This window comes from Capsicum annuum, unplaced genomic scaffold (assembly GCF_002878395.1).
Source record: "Capsicum annuum cultivar UCD-10X-F1 unplaced genomic scaffold, UCD10Xv1.1 ctg5436, whole genome shotgun sequence".
Classification (NCBI taxonomy): Eukaryota; Viridiplantae; Streptophyta; class Magnoliopsida; order Solanales; family Solanaceae; genus Capsicum; species Capsicum annuum.
The window spans coordinates 246535-258696 of record NW_025862551.1 but is presented as its reverse complement, the minus strand read 5'-3'; the positions used below and the strand labels follow the sequence as shown (position 1 = coordinate 258696).

The window sequence follows — 12162 nt, the reverse complement described above, 5'->3', positions numbered from 1 at the left end:
ATGTATTTGACTCTTGGATTGTATTAGTAGTTCTTACACTATTGACACCTGATTTTGGGCATGATTGGCATTTTGAATAAGTTCTTTCCACATTGTTATGATTACTTATATGGTTTGGCTTCGTTCTAGAAGCCTTATCTTGGGATATTTTGTCTTTTCCTCTTTTAGTATTAGTTTGGGTGATAGACTTACTTGTAAAGGTGTGCCGCGACAAGTGTTGTCATGACCTTCGTTTTTAGGTCATGACAGTCTTACACATTCAAAAGTTTTTACATTCATTAATCATCAAAAGCTATCTAATGAAATGTCTAAGGCACCTATTTATAGTAGTTGCCTTTGCATAAATTGCCTATTACAAAAATAGCGCAAAAGTGGCTATTTTGGAAATAACCCACAAGGGCTCTTCTTTATTCCCTTCGTCATGGCTTTCCTCGGCTCCAAGCTATCAACCATACTCGATATTGCTCTAACGCATGCTCAATAGTGTTGACAACCATTTGAATTGTATCATTAATGTACTCCCTTCGTCCATAAATACTTATCCACTTTTGACTTAACACATATCTAAAAAACAATAAATAGAGGGGTGTTTTTATTATTTCACCCTTTAAATATAATAAATTTCTTTTCTTTGAATAATGCAATGTGCGATGTATTGTATTTCATATCAAAGGTAAAATAGATAAATATACATAAATTATCTATTAATTTTATAAACAGAACAAGTATTGTTGGACATTTCAAAATTAAAAAATGAACATAGAAAGTAGAATTAATTTAAAATTATTAAGAATATCTAAAAAAATTATTGTACAAATATAAAAAATTGTATATTTTCTCACAAATATTGATGTAATACATTAATAGCCTCTTAAAACTACCTAGTAAAGTTCCAATTGGATATTTTGTTTCAACACTAAGATGCGAGGAAGGGAGAAAAGAAGGTGATAAGGAGGAAAGAAGATATATCTAATGGTAATGATAGCATGAGACAAAACCAAAATAAAAGTTTTTAAATTTATTAAAATAAATAAATAAAATAATATACCTTTTTTTTATATAAAAACAAAGTAAAATGAAAATAAATAGTAATATGAAAGTCATCATGAGAGTGGGTTACAGAAGATGTGTTAACCTCGTGATAAGCTTATTTTTATTACGAAAATGGATTACAGAAGATGTGTTAACCTCGTTACAAGTTTATTTTTATTATGAAAGTGGGTTACAAAAAATGTGTTAACCTTGTGACAAGTTTGTTTATATTATGAAAGTGGATTACAGAAAATGTGTTAACCTCGTGATTAGTTTGTTTTTATTATGAAAGTGGGTTACAGAAAATGTGTTAACCTCGTAAAAAGTTTATTTTTATTATAAAAGTGGATTGCAAAAAATGTGTAAACCTCGTGATAAGTTTGTTTTTATTATGAAAGTGGGTAACAATAAATGTGTTAACCTCGTGATAAGTTTGTTTTTAATTATGAAAGTGAGTTACAGAAAATGTGTTAACCTCGTGATAAGTTTGTTTTTAATTATGAAAGTAAGTTACAGAAAGTGTGTTAACCTTGTGATAAGTTTGTTTTTATTATAAAAGTGAATTACAGAAAATGTGTTAACCTTGTGACAAGTTTGATTCTATTATGAAAGTGAGTTACAGAAAATATGTTAACCTTGTGACAAGTTTGTTTTTATTATGAAAATGGGTTACAAAAAATATGTTAACCTTGTGACAAGTTTGAGTTACAGAAAATGTGTTAACCTTGTGACAAGTTTGTTTTTATTATGAAAATGGGTTACAAAAAATATGTTAACCTCGTGTCAAGTTTGTTTTTATTATAATAGCCCGTTAAAACTAGCTAGTAAAGTTGATTTAGATATTTTGTTTCAATACTAAGATGCCAGGAAAGTAGAAAAGAAGGTGATAAGGAGGAAAGAAGATATATTTTATGCTAACGATAGAATGAGACAAAACAGTAATAATGATAGCATGAGACAAAACAGTAATAAAAGTTTTTTAATTTATTAAAATAAATAAATAAAATAATATATCTACTTTTGATATAAAAGCAAAGTAAATGAAAATGAATAGTAATATGTAAGATTCATCATAACAGTGGGTTACAGAGATCGTTAACCTTGTGATAAGTTTATTTTTAGGAAAATTTACAAAATATAAATAAAAAGAGTCCTTAATTAAAAAAGAAGTATTATTTTAATTAAACCTCCATATACATTATAATAGATTGTATATCATGCAATTAATCTCTCTCATCTAATTAGCTTAAATTTTGATTGATTTAATTGAGCATTTAACTTTATTTTTCATTTTAATTTAAAAACTTGGTCACTTTATTTAATTTTTCTCTCTCCTCTTAAATCCTCCACCATTTTCTTAAGTTTATTTTCCTTGAAAAGTAAAAACTATTGGTTGTTTTGTTATATTGACTCTTAAATATTATATTTTTGTAATTTGTCTAAAGATTTATTACATAAAAAAATATGTCATCAAATTTTTTCTTTCAATTCATAGATTATACATACACACACATGCACACACACACACACATATAATATTAAAAGTTTGATGGCTTTAGAAATATTGTTTGAACTTTTTGTCTTTCATTAAAATTCTTTGATTTAGACATAATCGTCTTTTCACTATTTTTTTCTAATATTTAAGAGTTGAAATTAATTAAATATATTTATGGTAACACCTTTTCTTAATAGAGTCATCAGAATTAATGACAACTTATATTGTTTTCATTAGTTTAAAAAATCTTAATAAACTAAATTTGATTTTAAGTAGATTTGAAAAATCTAGAATAAATATAAAAGCGTTAGAATAAGAAAAATTTCAGAATTACCAAATTTTAGAAAAATTTAAGTAAGTAATAAGAATGAGCCCTGCAGTGCGCGATCCGAATTAGTCGGGGCTCCAATGAAGGCACCGGACACCAGGTGGAAAAACTAAAAAATGAATGAAATCAATGATTTATTAAAGGTTTGACTTTAAAAAAAATAGTTGTACCACAAATATGGTTCAAATTGATGCGTCTCTCTTAACCTCTGGCAGCAAGGGAAAGAGATGCATGTTTACATTATTATATTAAAGAGTAAATAATCTTTGAAAAGTGATTTAAACTTTTACACTTCATTAAAAATCTTTGCAATAGATAAAAATCATTTAATTTTAAATAATCAAATATTACACGTGTGAGACATGTGCAGTTAAATTATAGTGTGTGTGTGTATATATATACATTTATATAATTCTTTTCTATTCGTTATATATAAGTTGTATAATCAATTTTTGATTTGTATAAAATATGTTGGTTCATATTTTATACATTACATATAGGTATACAACTATCACATGTTTGTATATAACTAAATTGTATGTTTTTTAAGTTAGTACGTATAAACTATGTTTGTTCTTTTATTAGACATTAGGTACCTCAGTTTGTATAATTTTTTATTGATATTTTGTATAAACTAAAGGAAAAGAAAAAAGTTTTAAAAGATTCACACTCCAGAGGGGAGAGAAACTATGTTGTGAATGACTCGAAGGTATTTTGTAAATACCCAAATATATATTTATTTGAATGTATATACAATAGATATATTTTTGTCTATATATATATTTTTTTCTATTAGTTGCACACAAGTTATGTATATCGTGTCAATTTTTTAATGTATATATGTATACAAATAATCGTCATATACAATTAGACAATTGTCATGTTCTGGTATATATATATATATATATCTACGTATATAAAATATATAAAACATACATATAAGTTGTGTAATTTGTTTTTTGTTTGTATATAATATGTTGGTTCATATTTTAAACATTACATATAAGTATATGACTATCATGTGTTTGTATATAACTCAAAGATATTTTGTATATATTATATTTAGTCATAAAGTGAATTTATTTGTATATTTCTATCAGTTTATATTTTTGTATTTATTTTGTTATATTTCTTTCATGTACACTTTGAATTTGAATACATTTATAAATTTTAATTTATATATTTATACATCTAAATTCGTATTCATTTTATATGTTTGAATTTGTACCAATTCATATTTATTTTGATGTTATTAGTTGTAAGCGTTTGTATTTGTATTTGAAACAATTCAACATTTGTTTATATAGATCACAACTACATTGGTCTCCTTCCTTTCTATGTGCGTGTTCATATAGAAAGCATCGCCCGCTAAAATCACCTCATTCAAAACGTCATGGAGAATAAATCTCACTAATTGGGACGAATGTAGCAGCGACAGCTTAGTCCAACCATCTCCTCGAGCAGCTACAACAATAGTTTTCCAGAGCATCTGAAATTTTTGTTATGGAACTTACTGTTCATTTGTTGTTTCATGCTGAGGATAAGAAGGGTAGAACTTTATAGAAAAATGACATTTTTGCTGCAATTAGGTGGAGTAGCATTTTCAATTTTACTGTGACATTGTTCCAGAGATGAGATCGAGGCAGAGGCTATGGTGGGCGTCACAACTAGTGGAGGGAGCAGTGCACAGGTTAACCAAGATGGTCAAAGGTAACTTCGCCATTTCATTATTATCAATCTTCCAGAAACTAATAATGATATAGATACCATAATAGGTACCTAGTTGAGAGATTGCTTTCGGTATTTTAGCATGTCATTGACTCATAGTCATGATTTATGTTCTCGGAACTTGAGCAACATTGTCAAATGTATATCTTTTGGTAACCCTAATTATCGGCATGCTAATGTTATAGTAGCCTTAACTAAATACTGCACTAGAGCAACAAATGATAAGAAAATTGGGACAAACTGATTTTGAGATGTTGGTAGGACTGAGAGGATCTGGCAATGTGAGAATCTACTTGGTGGCAATCCTAATCAGTATTAGGATGCAACGTGGCGTCATCTCATTTCATACGGTCCTCTTAGATGAAATAATGGACTCCAGTCCGTCACTTTTGGGCCCCACTTCCTCATTCTCTGCTAATAAAAACAGGTTAGATAGGAATAGTGGGTATTAAGTAAGAGAGCACACGTACATTTCTCTTCTACTTTTTATCCACTTCTCTCTGTGTGTGTTAATTTAAAAAATATCACCCCTTTCTACAAAATTATCATAGAAAACTCATAGCAACTGATGCGAATGAAGTGGAAGCGAAAAATTTTGCTACGAATAAACGATAAAATTCGTAACTAATTGAATTTTTTATTAGTAAACTACATTGCAAGAAGTTAAAAATGGCCACCACAAGCCATAACCTAGTATTGTTTACACGAACTAATGTCGCAGCAAAGGCTTTGATGCAATTTCACTATTTGTTATTTCCTCATTTTCAACAGAATAAAAAAATGTTTTAATTAAGTGGTCACACGCATTAATTATAAGTTATGGTTGTCATTTATAAGAACTAGTCAACATAGCCGCGTTTCGCACGGTCATAAAGAAAAAATTGTTGAAATTATTGTAAAGAAATTATTATCATCTATTCATTTTTTTTCTAATTATGATATTTCCATACTCAAAGCTCAAACATTCGACATGAAAATCTACTTGCCACTCCACCACATCTCTTATCAATGATTTCATCTATTCTAGCTTATATAATAAAATGTTAAAATCATTTAAAAAATGTTTAAATCATTAAAAAATTTGTCTCAATAAGATATTGTAGAATTAATATATTCCTCCTGAGTGGTTGTCAAATTATGAACAATTTTAAAAGTTGAATAAGAACCTTAAAAGTTAGAAAACTTATAGTATGAAATTATTAACAAAGGCATTAACTAACATAAATCAAAAAAAATATTGTGGTTCGACTCTTTTTTGAATATCTTATATAATGAAAGTTTTAGTGCACCAGACTGTCATTTTTTTAATCAGTTACTTAATTCATCTACATATTATACTTCACTTGTGATAGAAAATATTAATGATTTAATATTTGAATAATTATGACTCTTTCTGCAATTCCTTCCCTAAGTAGTACCCTGACTAATTTTAGAATATATACAAGTATCTACCTTTAAATTTAGTCTTTTAACTTTTTTCTTCTCTAAATTTTAAAATACAAAATTACCAAAAAAAATAAAAATATATAAATTGGAAAACACAAAGTTGAGTTCTTTTGCCCCAAATCCACTTAATCAAATTCTATGAATCTTTCTGATGTTGGAATCTTTATTTTTCTTTCTCTTTTTCTTTATTTTATTTTACATATATGATCATAAAAATTTATTTATAAGAGGAGTAATATGATCATATAATATTATTATTGAGAGGATTTTTAAATAAAAATAAGTCATATTTTTGTATCTCAAACTAACTGTTTGTAAACCACTTAAATTATCATGTATCGCTTATCAAATTACCAGTCAAAATTATGATATTTTTATCACAAAGTGTATAATACACACTAATTATAAAATAATTACTCTTTTAAGGATGGAAAAATTTCTTGAAGTATATTGACTTGAGTGTTCTTATAGTTGTTGCACACACCCACATGACACACCCACATTATAAATCCAAATAGATGAAAATTCCGTTTATCCTGAAAAAATAAATTAAAATGAATTAGACAAAAATAAACTTCTTCAATCAATGACATAAATAACATAAAACTATTTTACATTTTTTAATGGGGGCACTAATAATATAATATGGAAAAAAATTTGCTTTGATCATAAATTGATCAAAATTATTTCACTAATAAAGAAAATAATCTTACAAAACAACATATTACTTTCATTTTTTGGATAGCTCTTGAGATTTCTAGTAGAAGGATTATTATTTATAAGAGGGTGAATGATGGAAGGGAAGATGAAGAGGATGGAGTTAAAAATTAATTAATAACATTTCACAATTATTGTGGCCTAATAAAAAGGAGAGTTACAACAATTCATTATTTGTATTATTAAATGCTATTTATCTTAAAATAAATAGACAAAATTTTAAACATAGATAAAACCTCAAAATTTTGAGAAAAAAGATAAATATGAATACTTGCTTGCGAGACATGCCACATCACCGTCCCCATATCCTATATATATATATATATATATATATATATATATATATATATATAGAGAGAGAGAGAGAGAGAGAGAGAGAGAGATTGTCATAAAAGTATTTTTAAATTTGGAAAGTGGGAAGAATTGTTTTTTTTTCAAGAGTAAGAATTGATAAATTAAATAATAAAAAGTGTGATAAATAAGGTGAGGAAGTGGTAGAGTTTATAACATGAGATAATAATTATGTTATACATTAAACACATTGTATGTAGTTTCTAATAAAATAGACATTACTGGAGGGTTTTGATTAATTTAACAATTTATTAAGCCAAAAATAGGAGAAAATAGTCCAAAAAAATCACAAAAAAGATAAATGGCATTAGAGGCCTCTAAGGCATACTACATAGGATTGGCTAAAACTCTCCTTTATTGATGTTGAACTCCCATCGGCTAGTTCGTGTGCCTACTTCTTTGGATTTTGAAACCCCGTGAAAATTCAGGTTCCACCACTGCATGTAGTAAGGCTCAAAACGTGTTGAGTGCTTCCCTCACTTAATGTGCGCTTCAGTATAATCATCAAAATTCTAAGAACTTTTCCTTGCCAGTGCTTCCCTCGCTTAATGTGCGCTTCAGTATAATCATCAAAATTCTAAGAACTTTTCCTTGCCAGTGAACTTGTGAACCTCTTCTGAAGAAATTATCCTAAACAATAGATGTTTCCCTTTATCTTAAACTTTTCTAAATTTTTTTGTTCATATAATTGTCCTTTATCGTTTATGCTTATAACTATTAGTCTTGGACTAAAACATATCATTTTCAATTTTTTCTTCCTTTGTGCCTTTTTTTCATTGAAGCCCAGACTTAACTTGCACTTTGTGCTTAGAGCCCCAACAGATCACATTGCCCCTTATAGATTTGAAGTGATGAATTGTTTTGACACTGGTGTGATGAACATAATGCAAGATGAATAATAAATCATAAGAGTAAACACTGTGCTTCACTATATGTTGTAACACTTGATCCATTATCTTTGAAGAATAACATTCACCAGAAACGGTGAAATGTATCTACATGATTTTCTATGTTTTCCTGAGATTATAAGCAGGAAAATTGTAAATCTGTTCGGTATGTATGGTTCCTGATGACCGGCCTAGGACAATTCGCCTTGAGTCCACCTCTGAAGCATTTCGAGTGCGGCCTTAGGGTGGTCCATCGGCACCATATGACCTGCATCATGGACCTTGAGGAAAGTTAGAGGTCCATAGCTCTTTTTAACACCTTTCTCCTCACCGTCTACTGTGAAAGGAACAGATGGTGCAGCACCAAAGCCTTTCTTCCCAGATCATTCTACAGCATGCACCCAATTTGAGTTCCCGGTTCTGGTCCATTTAAAAAAACATCAGTTTAGTCGTAGATTGGCATTGTCTATATTATAAGAATTCTCTTCTGTTATAGGTGGATGAAGCTTACCGAGCCAGTTGCAGATAAGGTCATATTCTCCAGCGTAAATGAGTAGATTGATACCGTCTTCAAGAAGCGGAGGAATAGGGACTTCAAAATTCTTCATCCAGTCCGTCTCCATCGCCTGATAAACTGAAGAACTACATGAGACGAAATCAATAACACTGGGAACACCAAGGGCTTTCTTAACTTGGTTGTCGTTGAGGTTAGTATCCATTCTCGAGAAGTCATAGTAGAGTGGTCCCTGACAAGTCTTTTATATATCATAGTACTGCAGGTAAAAAGTCACCAAAAAACATTTGATTGTTGTAGTTATATGACACCGTTGAATCATTAGAAAACAATGAAAGAAGTTCCGCCCTCTTACATTTATATCGCCTGCAATATCCAGTAAATTGTTGAAAATGCTTATGCAATCTCTAAATCCGGTCAAATAAGCATCTTCACTACCATTTGCTGCTAATATTGTAATTCGCGAAATTACATTGGGTATGTTGTTGTGACATAATGAATGTTTCTTTTTCTTTTTTGAATTTAACTTATATGTAAGTGTGTGAAGTGGGATAAAGACTTACCACAAAGCTTAATGTCTTTTTGACATTGTGGATATAATTTGTTTATATTATTGTAATCATCTTGATTGATCAATTTCATATTCAAAGCATAGTCAGTGTATGATACAAGAAAGACCAAGAAGACACTAAAACGTACACCAAAACAGTCCACAAGTCTTAGAAACTGAGGACCTCTTTGGTGACCACTCTCGATTCACTAACTAGACAAGAATAAAGAGATTACGGGGTGTTTATCACACCAAGGCAGCCAACCAAAACTAGATTAACACAACAAGATGAAGAATAAGATAATAATAACAACAACACATGGTAAGAATGACAAGAACACAAACGGATTATACTGGAATAAAAACAAACAAATACAAGGAAGTAAAGATAGGAAGATAGACAAATGAAGGTATAATCTTAAGAACCCAAGAACTTGTGATATTATTGGACCCTTAACACCACACACTACAATCACCTATCTCTTACAATGACACAAGAGAGGCTTCCACCCCCCAAGCACCAACGTATCAAGCAAATGCAACACACAAATGATTCCACCCTTGTGCTATGACCTAGTTTCGGTTTAGGACTCTCTCTTTATCTAAGAGAAGTGTTCTTTCAATAACAAACATAAACTAAGAAAATAAACCCTACAAAGTTCTATTTATACAACATTATAAATAAATGACAAAAGAGCCCTTTAGTGACTAATCTTCAAAAATACTCAAAAGTGTCATGATCATGATCATACTTGTATCATCCTCTCCATCTTGAGAGGAATTTGACCACAAATTCACGGGCTCACCTCTTTTACAAAGGCACTTCACAATCTCCTTCTTGCGGCCACACATCTTCTACATATTCTTCATTTTGTACCTCGACTTCTTTTTGTTCTCCATCTTGCAGTTTTCCACCATTCTTTATCAATTCGATGCCCACCTTTTCTCTAAGATAGTACAATCTACCCTCCCTTAGGATTATATTCCTCCGGTTTGGGCACTCACTAGCTTTGTGCCCCTGACACTTGAAGCATTGAAACCCCTTGGGATTGGAAGTAGAATTCTTTTTTACCTTTATACCTTAGAGGATGTTTTTGGACAGCCTTAGTGGCCTCGGGTTGGGCAGCCATGAATGAGTTCTCTTTGAGCTTCCTCTCAAACTCTAAAGCCGCATAGAAGATGCCATCTATGGTGTCGAATTTGTGAAGCGTCATGCGAGTGGAGATGTCCTTGTTTAACCCAACCTTGAAGCGCACAATGTCATGACTTACTTGCTCGCCTAGGTGGTCAAGTTTCAACATCAATTGTAGAAATTCATTGTAGTAAGCCATGATACTCTTGCTCCATTGCCTTTAATTGTACTATTTGGCAAGGAGCTCATGCCTATAAGTCTCGGGCAAGTACCTTTGCCGCATAAGGTTCTTCAACTGAAACCAAGGAGGAGGTTGTCCCCCAATCATCTCATTCCCAAACCTTTTAAGATACTCCCACCATGTATTAGCATACCCTTCGAAGTGAGCTATAGCATAGCAACTTTTCTTTTCTTCGGTGAGATCATTAAGATGGAAGATCTTGTCATAAGACGACTCCCATGCAAGGTAAGATTAGGGATCACTCTCACCTTTGAAAATGGGAAGGCTCGCTTTGATGAAATTGAGACCTACATCTCGATTTGGGTGGCCATCTCTCACCTCTAGGGCTAAATCCCCATGTCTACCTCTCATTCTTTCTTCCTTTAAGTAAACATCATCATACGGCTCATAACCACCATGTTGTCCTCCCCTAACATATCCCTCAACATAGATGGGTCTATTTGGCTTAACTGGAGCTTGTAGTGGCGGGATTGGATTTGGATAGTGAGGTCTTTGATCAAGTAGAGTTTGGATGAGAGGGTTCAGGTTTGGTGGTGGTATTTGGGTTCCAAGCCCTTCTTGTTGGACTTGGTGGAGAGGGGGATGGCTTGGTCTATCTTTTTCTCAACTTTAGGAGTAAAGATTGGTTTGATTTGTGGCAATTGGTGGATATAGCATTTGGTGCAAGGTCTCGGGAATATTAGTTGGGGAAATGTTTTCAGGGGTGGACGATCGGCTCCTTTGTCTTTCCATACATTCTAATCTCCCACCTATTGATGCCACATCCGTATCTAATTTTTCAAGACCCACATTCAACCTAGCCACATCTCGGGACATAATTTCAAGGCGAGCCAAAATGAGATTGATAGTATTATTGTCCATTGAATGAGCATTTGACGCCTCGGGTTCCATTGTGGTGGTACCGAAAATTAACCCTTTAAGTTACAGTCCAATCAAGACACCCAATCATTCCACAATGTCACACACAACAATATAATACAAATCCTACAAAACAAAACACACGTGAGTTCAAAACAACCTCCCACAATGAGATCCCACCTTCAAGTTTCTTCAAACTCAAGCTCAACAATGGTGGATGGCTCAAATAACCTCCAATTTAGGTAAAATTCGAATCCTATACTCCTATAGTGTTAGAGAACACAAATCTAACACTAAAACCACAAGAAAAATACAAAATCAAAAACTCAAAATTTGACCTAGGTTTAAAAACGGGTTTAGTATTTTTGGGGCGATTTTCGATTTTGACACTTCTTTTCTATTGAAATTTTCAATTTCTAGACTCTAATAGTGTTAGGGAACAAGGATCTAACACTAGAAACACACAAAAATCAAGTTTTTGAAAAACCCTAAAAATGTGAACAATAACTTTTTTCTTTTTTTTTTTCACTTTTTTTTAATTTTCAAGATAACAATTCCAAGATTGATTTTGTTGGAACAAAATCAAACCTTGCTCTGATATCAAATGATACAATAAAGACCAAGAATACACTACAACGTACACCAAAACAGTCCGCAAGTCTAAGAAACCGAGGACCTCTTTGGTGACCACTCTCGGATTGACTAACTAGACAAGAATAAAGAGATTATTAGGTGTTTATCACACCAAGGCAGCTAACCCAAACTATATTAACACAACAAGATGAAGAATAAGATAATAATATCAATAACACACGGTTAGAATGACAAGAACACAAACAGATTATACTAGAATAAGAACAAACGATTACAAGGAAGTAAAAAT

The 12162-nt window shown here is 31.3% G+C and overlaps 1 long non-coding RNA gene across 1 annotated transcript; it reads right to left on the bottom strand.

Moving 5' to 3' along the window:
• Positions 1-8003: 8003 nt before the first annotated feature.
• Positions 8004-11785, bottom strand: LOC124893133. The gene is made up of 2 exons (XR_007050562.1): positions 9062-11785; positions 8004-8942 (listed from the first exon to the last, which is right to left on the bottom strand). It is a non-coding gene; the product is annotated as an uncharacterized LOC124893133 (long non-coding RNA).
• Between the last annotated feature and the right edge of the window lie 377 nt (positions 11786-12162).